Source organism: Centruroides sculpturatus, unplaced genomic scaffold, assembly GCF_000671375.1.
Source record: "Centruroides sculpturatus isolate CEXI.00-Female unplaced genomic scaffold, Cexi_2.0 scaffold59, whole genome shotgun sequence".
Classification (NCBI taxonomy): Eukaryota; Metazoa; Arthropoda; class Arachnida; order Scorpiones; family Buthidae; genus Centruroides; species Centruroides sculpturatus.
Genome location: NW_019384301.1, coordinates 1,172,537 through 1,190,103, shown reverse-complemented (window position 1 = coordinate 1,190,103; position 17,567 = coordinate 1,172,537). Strand labels below are relative to the sequence as shown.

Below are 17,567 nucleotides of genomic sequence, written 5' to 3'. Positions count from 1 at the left end.
GATTATTTAAATTTAGTATTTATAATGATAAATTTTGATGTCTTACTAAAGATACCAAAAGAATCATGAAAGATATATAAAGATATATAATGTATATAGGAAGATGAAGATGTAGCCACAACAGAGGATTCCTCTATAACATGAAAAATTAGAAGAGTAATTTATAGTGTAATTAATTTATTATTATCATATTAATTTATAACAATATAAATTAAATATAGAAGAAAGATATACTTAATAAAGAAAAAGTTTGTAGTTTCTTCATTTCATTTTTATATAATTAGAAATTCATTCTTTCATATGCATTCATTATTTTCAAGAAACGCCTTTCTTATTATTAGGTTCGTGTTATAAGAAAATACTATGTAATATTAATACAATAATTAATATTTTAATTCTAGTAGAAACTAAAGTGCCATTGAATCTTGATTATATAAGGTTTGTGTAATTCCTTTTATGTAATCAAGATTCAATGTACGTTACACGTTGGACATGTAATATCTTAATTAGATCATATTATCTCAACAATTTTTTCCTTTCTTCTTAATCTTATAATCAAATATATCCCTTCTCTGAAAAACAGGAATTAAATCGTTGACCTCAAACATCACTATGGTAACTGTTAAATCTAATAGTACATAAAATAGTTTATAAATAAGAAAACTGTCTACGAAATAAGACTTTTGATGAGAAATATTCATTTTTTTCCATGAAGCAATTAAAACTTTGGCTTTAATTTTTTAATAATATGCAAAAAAACATAACGTCAAAGAAATTTAATCTTTTACTAATAGGCCAAGAGTCCAACCGTGAATGCATCTTTTAGATTCTTCAGCAAAAGTCGTTACAAATCGATGAAGTATTTTGTCTGCTCAGCAACAGAATTGTAAAACTTTTATCGAATTAAGCAGTTTTTTTTCCTGAAAATGATAAAAAAATATTTGTGAAAATAACTTTTAATATTAGTTTTTCTTTAAATAAATTTTTTTATGGAATCTGAAGAACAAATTTAAGCATTTTCAACAGAAAGACTATTTTAGTAAGATTAAATTATAAAGATTATTTCATTTTCCTTACTATTAATATCGTTTAAATGCCAACTTAATAAAGAAATAATTTTTTTAAATATTATTATATAAAAACTGGAAAAAAAGTTTAAAAAAATAATTTAATGTAATAAATATTAATGATGAATTATTTATTTGTTATTATGTTATTTGCTTAATATAATTAAGAAGTGTTACTTAACAGCTTAATAGGGGCTATAGAAACTCCTCCCAGAAAGAATCTTCCCTTTGAAGATCGTTCATGTATTGCGTTGGCGCATTTCATCAAACTAAACCAAGATATGTCATCTTCTTCGTCTAGCATTATGGGCCTTGTAGACCCTTAGACGCAGTCACAATTCTTCTCCATTTCGATTGGTCTATTGCCTGCCCCTGCCAATCTTCGATTCCGCGATCTTGAAGATCTTCAGTGATCCCATCTAGCCTCTTTTTTTCTGGGACGGCTTCTTGGCTTCTTTTCTTTCCTCTCATAGGGAACCCCTCGTGAACTGTTGTCATTATAGGAAGTCTTACGTCGTGGCTTAGCCATTGTAATCTTCTGACCTTAATCATCTGTTTGATCATGGGCTTGTCGTAGGTTGTCTGCAGTTCCTGGTTTGTTCTTCTCCACCATATTGGTTCTCCATTGACCATGATATCATTATCATCATAATCTACCACAGGTCCTAAGATTTTCCTTAGTATTTCATTTTTAAGTCTCTGTAGTTGTAGTTCCTCCTGCTTTGTCATTGGCCACGTTTCACATCCATACAGAATCGCAGATCTAATCAGATATGTCATCTCACTATTAAAAATTTATATTTTCATTCGTTCTACATTCTAACAGTATACAATTTTATTATTATAGAAAAAAAAATATTCAAAAAATCAGATATAGGTATTTATACATTCGAAAAAAATGTATGTTTTAATTATATTCAAAATTTTCAAACTCTTACTTAACAGTTTACATTGGCCTCACTGACTGACATGAAATGTTTGAGTAGGAGCAGACTTCGTTTAAAGAAAACAAAAATGAAATGGCGCGTTTAGAAAATTGGAAGACGAGTATATTGCGGGATAACTCTGAAATCTCAATAAGTCAAATATTTTAGGCCCTACAAAATGTCAAATTCTGCGTCTCGACACCTGAAACAACGTCATGACAAATAATTTGGGGACCATCTTCACATTTTCAAAATTTTGTTGTATTAACTTAACAGTCACCTGGATGAGCTTGAAAATAAAAATAAATGATACGATAAGTTATATAAATGTATAAAATAATATATAAAAATGAAAACTAAAATATAAAAAATTGGTAAAGGTAAAACAGTAAAATGAGGAATACTTTCACTGTGGAAAGGGATAATATGAGTGTTATTTATGTGTAGTATGGGTGACATCTTACGATAATAAGTTGTCTATATTTTGTCCAATTTGAAACCTTAAGTTATATTAATTTTATTTTTTTGTGAAAATTTTTAAAATTTAAATGTTCTAATATTTTTCTTTTTATTGTATTGTTTTCCCTTTTGAGGATAAATATATATATATATATATTAATTTCACACTTTTTTATAATTACAGTTTCAAAATTTTATTTAATTTGCATGCACGCTTCGCATACAACAATACAACAGCATACTCATTTTAATTTTATCTTACATATTCATCTAACATATAACAGCATACAACACACATATGAGAGCAACGAAAAGCGATGCGAAATATCGGGGTTAAACCGCCAAAGATCTGAAGCAGGGCTCTTAGTTCACATAAAGTTCAACATTATTTTAACAAATACTCTCGCTACTTTAATTTTTCTACGCATTTTCCTTTCTATCTTATTTTCTTCAATTTCTCAATCAATATACCTTCCAATAACTCTTCGGCATCATTGTGATTCACAAGGTTGTATTCCATGTCCATCAGACATATAAATATTTACTATATAATTCTTAAATTTCTTTTTTCATCTTCTCTATATCATAATTCTATCTCTTCCACATATCTTTTAAGCAAGATTTTTCGATAATTTTCCTTTCAGCGTGTTATTCTTTTGCTGTTATTCATGTTTCTAAATTTCTGTAAGTCGAGTCCACATAATATCTTATAAACTAGAACTATAAAAAAAAATAAATATATTAAGACAACAGAAGAAAAATACATTTTGAAGTGTAAAGCATGTTAAAAACGGGTAAGAATAATATATGGCAATAAGCAGAATGCTGACGAAAAATTCTAAAAGACACTTTAAGAAGAATCATGCGGTACTCGATATGATTACAAATGACAAAAATTTGATTTGAACTATGTTCTGGATTTACACAATAAGATTAGAAAATGGTTATAAAGAAAAGAAAAGATAAGCTCAACTTGGAGAGATTAAAGAAATAGGATATCGGAATATAGGAATGGGTTGTCTAAAGGAGAAAAATAAAGTTGTTAACAGACCTTGTCTGAGAAACATAATACAAATATACAGATGATGTAAAAAAGTACAATTATTCCATAGAGAAGATTAAAAAAATTACTTTTAGTTATGAAGAAAATATTCAGGGGTATATACTTGGACGATCTTTGTGGATCGAATGATACAGAAGAGTTATGGAAAGTTGAAGAGTTTACCGAAGAAACCAAGATAGAATGGAAAATATTAATAACATAATGGTTGTAATACGAATTCGTTACAGTAGTTTAGTTTATATAATATGAAGTTGAAACATATGTTATGAAATAGTCTGACATAAAAATTTCAGAATTTTGAATACAATTGGAATATTTTTTCGATTATATAACAATTCACGTCCGAATTTTTTAATATTATTTTTATACCAATAGAATTTTATGTTCTTAGAATATGTAACAAATGAAAATTTAAATCGTTAATGATGAGATATCACGTCACTAAAATCTTACGGTGCTTGCAATTTCTGGTTTCTTAGAATGAGGTTTAATGCTTAAAAAATCGTTGCAAAATCCTTGTTTATGTAATTATTAGTCGCTTCATTAGGAAAAGAAATAATTTGAAATATTGTATTGTTCTAATATTTAAGTTTATCCTATGTTAAGTCTGAAGTGATTGTAAAGCATAAATTGAAACAATTACAAATTTAGGGATGACTACAAATCTGAAAGATGTTCTTTAGTTATTTCATACGATTATCTGAGCAGATAATATTTTCTGATAGAAATTATGTTTATAGCAGAATACCATTAATGTTACGAAAACTTCTATCTCAGAATTTATAACTTTAGAACAGATTGCACTTAAATACGTATTAATATAAATAAAAATATTAAACATTTTAATGCGTTATATATTAATTTACATATATTTTATGCAATATATTTTAAATATGTAATTTTATATAAAATTGTGAGATCCCGATTGCAATTTTTATAATTTAGTCAAAATAAATTTTTAACAGAAGAAAAGATTTTAGAAAAGGGAAAGGAAATAACATATCCTGACAAAAGAGATAACACTTCCTTTCTAACAACACTCCTGAGATGTTAAAAACCAATCTGAATTTTTCTTCACAACTTCTTGGATTGAGATCCAAGAAGTTGTGAAGAAAAATTCAGATTGGTTTTTAACAATTTCTTCATCCGATATTGCCACTTTTGGACATGTTCTGATTCAAGGAACAGACCAAAAGGTATAAAAGGACCTCCTAAGGGTCATACAGGTCGTCCGGTTCCTGTAGGTGGCCCAGTTAGAAGCATTCAGTTAGTGAGAACAGTACAGTTCCTGTGAGGCAGAAAAATTCTATGAGCCATCCAAGTCAGACAGAGCCCAGTCCCTGCTAGTCTTTGGCAATAGTTCCTGTTGATCATCGTTCCAATGTCTAGCCAGTGGCTCGACTGATTAAATTCATCATAGACTTACTCTCCGTCCGAACTATAAAAATTGCCATTCGAAACTAGGGCCGACATTAGAAAATCTCCGACAGAAGACTCAGATTGTCGAATAGATTAAATACCTGCTCGCGATTACTTGTAAACTCTCTCTCTCTCTCTAATTCACAGATCTTTTATTCATATGTACTGTATTTCGGATTGGATTTTTCACCGATCCCTCTTCAGTATACGTACAATCTTCTGTCGCAGAATATCTGGCAAATATTGCTAATTTTAGCTTTATATTACAACGATTAAACTTTATTATTTAATTTTTTTACTAAAGCTTAGTTTTTACATTAATAACTAAATATTTCTTATGATTTATCATTCTGCTTCTATTCCGTTTTTTTAAAATTTGAATATGTAACCGGGTTAAACACTGTTATTTTCTAGGAATTATCACATCCATAGACTCCAAAAATACAATCAACAACTTTATTTTACCCAGATGCATTTCGGAAATTATATTTCTCTCCTCAGTGGGCTTTCTTTCGTACAGGCTAAATAAGAAGTATTGAAAAAAGTGTTTGTGACTTATTTAGCCTCTATGAAAGAAAGCCTACTTAGGAGGGACATATTGTAATTTGGAAACGCATCTGAATAAAATAAAGTTGTCGATTGGCTAGTAGTTTTGGAGTCTACGGATGTGATAATTCTTAGAAAATAACGGTGTTTGACCAGTTATATATTGAAATATTTCTTAATTTACATTTCATCTTTTCCTCTGTTTGTTTTGAAGTATTACAAGCATGAAACTGTGAATGAAAAATGAACTTAAATGGCCGAAGCTGACGTCCAGCCTCGATGGTGACGAATCAGAAGACCAGACAGATCGCAGTGTGCAACGTGACGAAAACATTCTTGAGAAATCATAGCTGTGTTCGGCCGAGCATTAACTTGCTGAAATTATACGTGATGACTTCTTAGACCAACATGTCAGCAGTAAGGCAGTGTGCCGCTCAATAGTAAAGGCGGATTTAAGCGTTTATCAGGCGTATTACACACACACAAACACACACACTATAACACAATGGTCGTCCAAACAGCANTTAAAAAGTTAAACTATAATATATCTGATGAGAGTTTAATTAATTATTATAAATGGCAAAATATAAAGTTACGAGATTAAACAACCTATTTAATTTTATGCCAATATTTCATAATAAATATGTACAGTACTTTTTGAAATAATCATTGAGACAATTAACGGAGTAAAAGTAAAAATATTTTTTACTCGGTAGTCGTATGAATACGTAAAAAATAAATAAAAATGTTCTTTCAAAATTGGTTCCTTTCAAAATTTGGAAATATACAACCTCCGTTTATGTAACTTGAAATCTTCTAGTTGAAGATGCAAATAAACATTCTGTTTGTTTGCTCTTACTCTGATTGATTGTTTTAGTGCTTCAAGTTCTTTCTAAGTTTATGGCAGATTATAAAAAATACGAACAAACAAAGAAACAAAGTTACTTTACTGTTCAAACATACTGTTATCTGTTATATTATGTATTATACATACATGTAACAGTATATATACTAGACTTCAGTACTATTTTCAGTAATTCTCCAAACTGACACCACAGTACAGTTCGTTCGTTTTCAATTTGAGATTGAAAACGAACGAACTGTATATATTCAATATTTATAACATTAAGTATACGTTAAGAAAAAGACTGATTTTAAAATAAAATTCTATTATCATAATTAAAAGCATAATGAAAAATAGAAATATGTATATGAATACACATAAATCCTATATATATATATTCCTTCAGGCTTATAATAAAAAATTGTATTGAATATAAAAGTCGTGTTTAACTTTCATCCTTGTTATCATTGAAAATCATATCCTTCCATAAATACTTTTGCTTTGGTTTCTGACATTCTGAGATTTTTTTTAAAATAGTTCTATAATATATAATCTAATTTACATTTAAATGAAATTCATTAACGTATATATCATGTAATCTCAGTGATTAAAAACGTTTTCAATACGTTGTACAAAACAATTCATTCAAAGGAATTAAGTTATACAATAGAGGCAATTGCGATAGAGATATTACATATGTAAACATTTTGAATCTTCTAAAATCAATTCAATTGTCGGAGAATTTAGACAAATAATTACATTCAGACAATAAGACATATTTATATATATATATCTTATTGCATTAATGTAATATATATTTATTATGTATAGAACTATAAGACATATATATATATGTCTTATTGTTATACACATAATAAAAGTTATACCGTACTGTTCACAAAAAGGACGGAAAGATAGTGAGGAACGGAATTCACCGTTCAGACAGACCTTTTGCGTGGGGAACTGGGGCCGTATTCTGGTCACTGTCTCTGGTCTCTCGTCTCTCACAAGCTGGTCGCTGATTGGCTCATCGTTTGGATTAACCAATCAGCGATTGGCTTAGGAGAGACCAGAGACGGTGACCAGAATATGACCCCTGCTTGCCAAATTTCAATCCTAGATCCTAGAACAGTAAACTATCTCGGCTATGAGGTCGTCATGTTATCTAAAAGTCAAAATTATATATATTTGACTTCAAACAAGTGAGCCTCTTCAACCATTTTGAAGACTAATGTCTATAATTTTCGTAATTAAAATTACCTCTATTCTTAATTAAAATTTTCTATAATTTCTGAAAAAAATCTATTATTCACTTTATTAATTTTTAAGAAGTAAGATATTAATTATCCATATAAATTATTCGCTAATGTACTTAAAAAATTAATGAAATGAAAATTTTATTTGAGCTCTTCAATCTATGAATGTTTGACCTTTACAAATATAATTTGATTTATATAAATATACCGAGTTTAAACTTAACTAAATATAGTTCACTCGAGAGAAAAATTATGTAAATTTTTCCTTTCTCTAAATTTACATAATTCGATTTTAGTTGCTAATTTTAATAAGTTAGTTTTTATTCAGAAAAAAAAAAGACAAGGAAGAAAAACCAATTTGTTATAAGTATTTTAGATCAGTTATAACTATGTACTACTTATTTTTTTCAATTTAATTTTTGAAAACTCGGTTAATATATGAAGAAAACTTCGTAAATTAGTTTTTTTCCAACGAATTTTATTTTTTTATATGTTAAAAATAAATCATGTTATCACCACTAAAAATGACACTATTGGCTAATTGATTTTGAAGAGGATAAAAAAAAACTCCATTTCTTGTTACTATTTTACTCGTAATTATAACTTAACTTTTTCTAAAAGTTAATTTCCGATAGGAATGACACATTATAAATGATTATATATAAATGGAATTGTAAGTTTTTTTTTTTATGTTATTCAGAAACTTACATTTAAAAGCACTGGATTAATCAGAGACTACATAGCCATATTAACAGACAAGAAGAGGATTTATATAAATAACCACATTACGGAAAAGAAGGGGGTAAAATGTTAATAATGTAAAAAGAATAATGTAAATGTAACATTTTAACTGAAAATCTTTAACATTATACTAACGCCACATCAAAATTTATTTCCATTAGACTACTAGAATTTTAAAGTTTGTCATTTAAAGATGAGATTAAATTTAATTCCTTTTAAAACTTAGAAACTAAATGGTAGGATACATATATATATATATAGAAAATTAAATAAGTTGCATATTTTTCTTCATTATAATGCAGGGCACGCACTCCTACGTGTTTTACATATGGAAATATGGCTAAAGGAAATTATAAAGATACTTAATTACCATGTGTAATTATTTCATGAGTGGTATTTTAATACATGTACAGATGAAACTTTTGAAATTTTAATTTGTTTAAATTAAAGGTAATGTTTAAATAATTAATTTATCGAATTTATTTATGAATATATTCTATAAGGGTGTGTGCTTCTTCGTTGAATAATGTNTATTAAAACAAAATAAATACGCTCCTAATATTATAATTAATGTTTACAGAAATCTAAATAATTAGGAAACGGAACTGTTTTCTCATAAAACGGATATAACACAAATGATAAAAATCGTAAGAAAATAATTTGATACAATGGAAATTGTATCCCGTTTCCTAGGCGTGACGTTTTGTGGATCTTCACGTGTTTAGACACATGAAGATCCACAAAACGTCACTCGGCAGCTAGTTCGTCATGAGCAAACCGGGTACCAACTACCAATGTTCAGTGGTGTTAACCACTCTGTTACTACTAACATAGTGAGTAATAAGTTAAGAACAAACATTTTAAAAACTCTTTTCACCCTATGGGCACTTACGGGTATATGATGAACATGAAGAAAAGCCTTCTTTCAAAAGCATGCACCAAATGATAAGGACGGATAGTGAACGAACAATTATTTATTGTGACATCGTCACAATCCCAGGCTGCAATTTTTAATCATATTTTTAATTTATTAAATTTAGTAAGGCAGTGTGCCGCTCAATAGTAAAGGCGGATTTAAGCGTTTATCAGGCGTATTACACACACACAAACACACACACTATAACACAATGGTCGTCCAAACAGCAGCGAGATTCGTCGCTAAAGACGATTCGCCAATTATTAGAAGTCCATGTTTCTCTATCACAGCACCATTGCGAACGAAACCAACGATGTTGAAATGCTAATGCCTATTAATTTTGAATATATTCACTTAAAATTTTTAAATAATTTTTATTTTATTTATTTATTTGTAAATCATTTTTTACATTACCATATTTTTCGACATTAATTAATTCATTTAATTCGTTGAGATAACTTTTCTGTTGATAAATTAGTAAACACGATAGTTTGCTATATTGAACAATTAATAATGTCATATATATAATTATACGTATATCGAAATGATTTTAAATATATTCTCCGAAAAATTCAATAAAAATATATAATTTGGAAAACTGTAAAATTAAAGTAAATAGAATATTTCCGATTTTATAATTAAAGTAAAATGAAAACTATACTTAAATAATTTTTAGTTAGTAAGAATTAATTTTAAGATCTAAGTAATATAGACATAAAAAGTTGTTTTTATTTTTATATTACTTCTTTGTTAAGATTAAAAGTCGTAATTAGTTAACAACTAGAAAAATGATAGCTAGGAGCGGTAATTAAAATTTCAATAGCATCTTTGTAAAAATTTCCAAATGATGTCACATTTAGTATAACTATTGAATACTTTAAATTTAAATTTTGTTTTAATTCTGTACTAAATTTCATATTCAAATTGCAATTATAAACGATAAAACTCGTTCTCTTATTAATGATGTAACATCTGATAATACCATTAATATATAATACATACCATTCAATTTGTTTTCTAAGAGCTTCCTATAGATTATAAAGAATTTCAAGAATGACAACTTTAAAATGAAATATTTTTAAAAATTCCAAACGTTCGTGCTTGATACAATTAGAAAATACTTTAAAATTTTGAAGTTCTCCCGAAATAGATTAATATCAAAAAGACATTCTCGAACACATCAGTTCTTGAAGATGTTTAAATTTCAAATAGTAACTATTTCTATTTTCATTACTAAAATATAAAATCTTCCTTTATGTAATAGCAATATTTTTAACTTGTATAGAAAGTTTAAAAATTCTTAAATGATCTTCTACTCAAAAATAAGATTTAGTTTTTATAAATAACAAAAGTAGAATGAGAAAAATACGGTTTCTTCAGCTTGACTCTTTATTATATTGATATTTGCGCTAAGGACCTAACCTCCTGTAATCATTTTTCCATGTCTATGATGGACATGGAAGAATCCCATTGTGGACATGGAAGAATCCAGATCGTTAAGGCGACCGGAGGAAGTTGATTGACGGGGCCTGACATGCGAGAAGATTGTAGGTTTGATAATATAAAGCAACGCGCAACACGCCTGGACCATCTGCTAAACGGAAGATGCCTCTCAAGAGGCCTTTTATGAAAAATTAGCCCGTATTAAGGTGTTAGATACGCGAAGAAAATCGAGAATGCCGGCTAGCGAGGAGCGAATCTGTAACCAACTATCAGTGTTCAATGGTTTTTTTCACTCGAGTGTGCCTCGGGAAGATCGCCCATTAAAGATTATTTGGAGTATTCATTCAAAATGGATTCCAGCTCACCAGAGTAATAGACTGGAGCCTTAAAAGTCTCGGCCATCTGGTCGTGGCTTATTTACGTATTAAGGGAAGAGAACAATACGATTTCCTTAGAAATAGCATGTTACACGCGTCGTTTGTACACGATAAAAATTACAACGATATGACTAAATCCGATTGATAAAATTGTACTCTAATTCAATTGCAATCAACGAAAATTGAAAGTGATTCAAAATTAACTAATCAAAATCAATATATTCTATACACGTACTGTACATTACAAGATGTCTGCTCCATGTTTAAGCGGAGTAAGTCAGAGTACGAGAGAAATGTCAAAACAAACAGTAATTTGGAATTCTTCCTTTTAGAGACAACTCAATTAAAGTTTTATAGAGATTAGTTTATACGTATAATTATATTCAAAGTCAACACAAATTTTACATATATGAAGATTACTGTGTTTCGATGTCAACAAAGTAGCAACCTTCGATAGGAAATATTTACTTAGTAAATGTTTCTAAACAATTAGTGAAGATTGCTATTAAAACAAAATAAATACGCTCCTAATATTATAATTAATGTTTACAGAAATCTAAATAATTAGGAAACGGAACTGTTTTCTCATAAAACGGATATAACACAAATGATAAAAATCGTAAGAAAATAATTTGATACAATGGAAATTGTATCCCGTTTCCTAGGCGTGACGTTTTGTGGATCTTCACGTGTTTAAACACATGAAGATCCACAAAACGTCACTCGGCAGCTAGTTCGTCATGAGCAAACCGGGTACCAACTACCAATGTTCAGTGGTGTTAACCACTCTGTTACTACTAACATAGTGACTAATAAGTTAAGAACAAACATTTTAAAAACTCTTTTCACCCTATGGGCACTTACGGGTATATGATGAACATGAAGAAAAGCCTTCTTTCAAAAGCATGCACCAAATGATAAGGACGGATAGTAAACGAACAATTATTTATTGTGACATCGTCACAATCCCAGGCTGCAATTTTTAATCATATTTTTAATTTATTAAATTTAAAATATATGCTCTCTACCTCAAATTAGTAGTGTCTTGTCCCTGTGCATTATATTTTTCCGTAGCAATGCGTTAGTGCTGATCATCTATCTAACTACTTTCGGGGGGAAAATTTTAAATTGAAATAACATGACTTCCGGTTTGCATTGGAAGTTTGTATATAGTTAATCAGGATGTCCTACTCCTAATGTTTCCATGTTTAGTCTTGAATTTCAATTATTGAACACCGTTCTCGAGATTAAGGAATGATAAACAGATATTTAATAATTAATAAACAGATAAATAAAAATTTCTCTCTTCCTACTTTACTACTTTTAGATATTTTAAATTGTTACAAAATAAGGACATTTATAATGGGCATTTTACACCGAAAGAAATGTTATCTCACCAAAGTTTCGGTTAACATACCCAAGACAATCGTGTGATTTAATATGTCAGGACAAGATTCGAAAATAAATTAAAGATGTTTAGAAATGCAATCTACACTCCAAATTTCTCGGATACTTCATTAACTTATATTAATCTATATATATATAGTAAGAAAGAAATATATATTATTTTAAAATGCTTAAAAGAATATATATTTTTCTCATATATATTTTTTCTATGAGAAAGTTTTACACTTTTCTACGTTTTTACTGGACAATTGAAAATGACACCTGCAGCAATCGCACGTTTTCTGTTTCTCACCTCACGCCAATTCTTGGTAATTTATCTCGTTACATTGAGGAGCTATAAAAGAAAAGACATCATCGCGAAATGGGTTTCTCCAACCGATTTACTCTAATATATTTTAAATACAGTAGCTCTCGTTATATCGCTCATTAGATATATCATGTTATTTTTATTTTTTTGTCTTCCAAATATAAAAGCGCTTTAGCTAACAATGGGTAGACACATAAGTTATAACGCATCATCTGATACATCGCTTATTTTGTTTGTCTCGATATAACGAGGAGTTACTGCAGTAAAACGATTTCTAAGACGATTTTTTAAAATATTTTTATAACTAAAGCTTGGCATTTCATATAAACTTTTATTTAAAAACATTCTAATATAATATTAACGAAAATCTTTTCATATTAATTAAATTAATATCACAATATTGTAAATTAAAGGAAAAAATTAATGTTTAATGTAAATGTATATTTTAATATGACTTATACGCGGTAAAATTAATGTGCTGTAATATAGAAAAATAACATGTTATTATATAGTACTTTACGCAATCCCTTTGTACTCATTGATTCGAATATATCAATTTAAAAAATTTTTCCTCTCATTACTACACTACACTAATGTAAAGATGCTTTTAAGGGTTCACATTCGGTTTAGTAGAAATGAAAACGTGATCAAGCAACCGTCCCTTTAGTCCATTAAGCTATCAGTCCATAGGGGTTTGCCGAATCCTCAATAAGTGAATCCACCCGTCTGTGAAAACACTTTCATTTATCCTATGATATTAGGTATATATAAATAAAGAAATAAGTCAACATAAATCACTCACTAAAGAGAACAACTTGAATTTTATAATTCATATATTTTTCTTAATTTATAACTTGTTTATAACAAATAATAATAGACATAACAAGAAACTAATAATGTTTATATTTTAACTTTATAAAATTTTAATTTAGTTTAATAATAATATAAAAATTGCATATAAGAATATTATAATAATGTAAGAATATTTGATTTTAAAATTTAAAATTTTTAAAATAAAAATTATTTCTAGAATTTTAATATCAATATTACTATTTAATTCCATTATTTTAAATATATTACTATATTACAAAATTATCTTAAATTCTTACTAGAATTATAATAAAGTTAACCACATATAACCTTATTATGATTTATTTTTGTTATAAGTTTATTGTAAATTTTTAGAAAATATATTATTGAAATGTTATAAGAACTAATAAGTTAATAAAAATTATCGTTATTCCTTATTTACTATTGTTATTAAATATTATTATTATTTATTTCATAAATAATACACTAAAATTAATTTTCCGACCGGATAGTCGAGGCAAACTAACGCTCTGGAGATCCAGGATTAAATCCGGGCGATCGAAAAAACTCCAGGGTTTTTGGGGGTGGTCTGTCCCAGATGTGTCGACTTTCATTCCTCACCACTCGGCTGCCCCATTGTGGACTCGGCCGAACCCACGATGATTCTTAAAAAAAGGGCCCCTTAGTTTCTATAAGACAAAAAGAATTGTTTAAAAAAACCCGTAAAAATAATTCTTAGTTTCAAACAAATTAATCGCATATAATCCTAACAGAAATTTAAACTTTTACCTTTACATTTATATAAAAAAAAATAATAATTTTAATTAATTAAAACTAATATTATGAAGTAGAATAGATAGAACTTATAAATAATAGTAAATTTTGAGCATTACATTTTAATCAAATTGCATTTGTTACTTCTAAACAAATGACAATTTCGGCATCAATAGAAATGACAAAACAGAACAAAATTGATTTAACTTGACAGACGTCAAACTTGTTTTACCCATCAGCTTTTATTTGATAGCTTGTTAGTGGCTAAGTGCTGCCATAATCCATCGTTTCTGTCCAACGTGTTACCGTGAATAATGTTACTTTGACTAGTGTCAAATATCTAAGCAATTCTTGTTATATGTGTCTTTACAAGATTTATACAATGATAACATCTTTAAAACATATTTTTCTCCTCTTTGCTTTACAATGAAGTTCCTATTATTTTATCTTAGTATTGAACGCCGTAATGATTAATGTTTTAATCATATTCTAATTTTTCTTATGATTAAAATATTTTCTTGATTATAAAAATAATTAAAAATTACATTTTTGCGTAAAAAATTGATTAAATTGATTTAATATGATATAAGATAACTAACAGTTATTTTTTTATTGATTAAATCTTGAAATTCTATCGCACGATTTAAAAAAAATAAAATAAAATTGAAAATTTTATTCTTTCGCTAAGTTTAATTCTATTGAAAAATAGTTTTCTTCGTTTAATCAATAATGCTTTAAAGTTTGGTTAATTAATGAAATTCAATAATTTTTTAAAGGATATAATTACAAAAAGTTATTAGACAAATGTATTTTATTCTAACATTAAATTACAAAATGTAATGAATCATTTTACGAATTTTATTAATCGGCGATCGTTACAGATCATGGGACCTTATACAAAATAATTGTTGCCCCTTAATAAGTATGAGTAATGTCATATAATAATATTCTTATTGATAATGAATCTATAAATGTCTACATGCTGCTACTATTCGATTCTGATGTTATCTAACTTCGCTGAAGAGGCTAACAATGTGTGTGATGTATATATTAGGGCAGTAAATCAACTGAAATTCATTTGGGAGTCCCTTAGAACTGAAAGCCTTAAGCAAATATCTCCTTTTTTTCCCTACGGGATAATACACCATTGTTGTCAATTTATATATACTGTATATGGCAAGAACTTTGAGTAATGAAACCAAAGAGATGTGCAAAATTTTTTGAAATTTTTCACTAAATAATATTAAGTAGTTTTATATTTTGGCATAATTTATTTAAAGAGACAATTAATTACAATATTTTGTATAAAAATGGTTTCAAAATTGTACCATTTTATCTAATAACCATACACTAATTTCTATCTGTATAAAAGAGATCAGAACAGTAAATTATTACAATACACGTGAAATATTAATAACTAGTTTAATAAAGATCTTAAAGTTTGTACCTGCAGATGAATAAAGACTCGGAAATGATAAACGAATTCCTAATTAATAACGGGTTAACGATAAGCACTAATAAATCCCGTCACATATTGTTTCATAATAAACGAAAGGTTTATTCCGCAAGACAGTACTAAATTAATATTTGTGCTAATTTATATTAATTACAAGTGGAGTCAGTTATTTTTCATCTAAATACTTCTAAATTGTATTAGATTATAAGTGTTATATAGAGAGATTATTTTAAAGATTTGCTTCGTAAAAACGTCCATTCAAAAATATTGTAAATAGAAAGAAGAATAAAGCTAATTAATCTTAGATTATCATTAAAAATTATTTAAATTTTCTATTAAAAGAGTAAAAATAATATTATTTATTAAATTATATATAATATAAAACTGGTTATCTTGAGAAATCTTGAGGAAAAAATCAATGACTGATAAACATGATCCATTGGTCAAGATCTGTATATTACGAATCGTTATCAAGAAAATCTAAAAAAGAAAAAAATTGTATAACTTTAAATTGATTATATTTTTCCTTTAACTTATCTTACCTTACCGTACCTTACCTTTACCTTGCTTTTATCTTTGCTATTTTTTTTTTTATAACCTTACCTTATCTTAACTAATTTGAATTACTACGTATCTTATCTTAATTTACCTTAACAGATTATATTTAATTTATTCGAATTTAGAAAAAGTTATAAATAATATAAATAACTATTTTATTTCTATTTATAAAAACAAAAACAGATAATTATTTTACGATTTAATTTACCGAATAAGAGTTTATAAAATGTGTTTTTCTATATTTAATTCTATTTTACATTTTACTTCTATCCGAAATGTTAAATATTTAACAAGCAGATTCATTAAATATTAATATTTGAGATAATAAATATACAATTTTAAATATTAAATGCATCAAACAAAGATTACAATTAAAAATTAATGGAAAATGATAACATGAAAATTAAATTTGTAATTATATTTAAAGTTGAAAGGTAAAATTCAAATAGAATGGAAGAAAACACTTATCGAATATCTATAATTTGAATTCTATTGTTTTGATAATCCGTTAATTCAACTACAATTCTCGAATCAATTAAACGACAAGAAACGTTAGAAAAATCGATATCTTGAATCAAACAACTTAATTTACTACTTAATAAAATGTCTTTTGAATTCTCGTCTTATGAGATAAATCGATATTTTTATTAAAACTCGAATGTTAAACGACTTCAATATATTCAAATATTATGAAACAAAATCAGGACTTTTGAGAAGTCAAAAGAGTCCTGAGTCCCTTATCTGTTTAAAGATTATTTTTATGTTAAAAATAAAATAACATTAAAATATTAATTATATTTTTTAAATAATAAAATTTTAAAATGTCTTTATTGGTTTTCTATGATAAAAATATACTTTGAATAAGGTAAATTTTAGTTAACTTTAAACTTTCCCGGCTGTTATACATAAGAGGGAAAGTATGGCGATCGGTCAAATATTGACCCATTCTTCAAGATTTTTACATTTTTGGACTCGTGGGGGCTTTGAAACGTCAAAAAAATGCAATAAAGTTGGGGGTTTTCTGTATGTTTGGATGTTAGTGAGTGTGGCACAATTTTGTTCACCCAATATGAAACTTAATAACTTCTGTACCCTTCGTCAAAATTTTCTGAAATTTTGCAAGGATGTTTGTGTATTAGGGGCATTAATGATATTAAATTTTGGTGATTAAATGTCGAGAAAGTGGGGAGATACAGGG

At 27.6% G+C, this 17,567-nt stretch overlaps 1 long non-coding RNA gene across 1 annotated transcript; it reads right to left on the bottom strand.

Annotated features, from left to right (window-relative positions):
• Positions 1–680: 680 nt before the first annotated feature.
• Positions 681–10,273, bottom strand: LOC111639685. Its single transcript, XR_002759120.1, has 3 exons — positions 10,240–10,273; positions 5,036–5,167; positions 681–920 (listed from the first exon to the last, which is right to left on the bottom strand). It is a non-coding gene; the product is annotated as an uncharacterized LOC111639685 (long non-coding RNA).
• Positions 10,274–17,567: the final 7,294 nt, after the last annotated feature.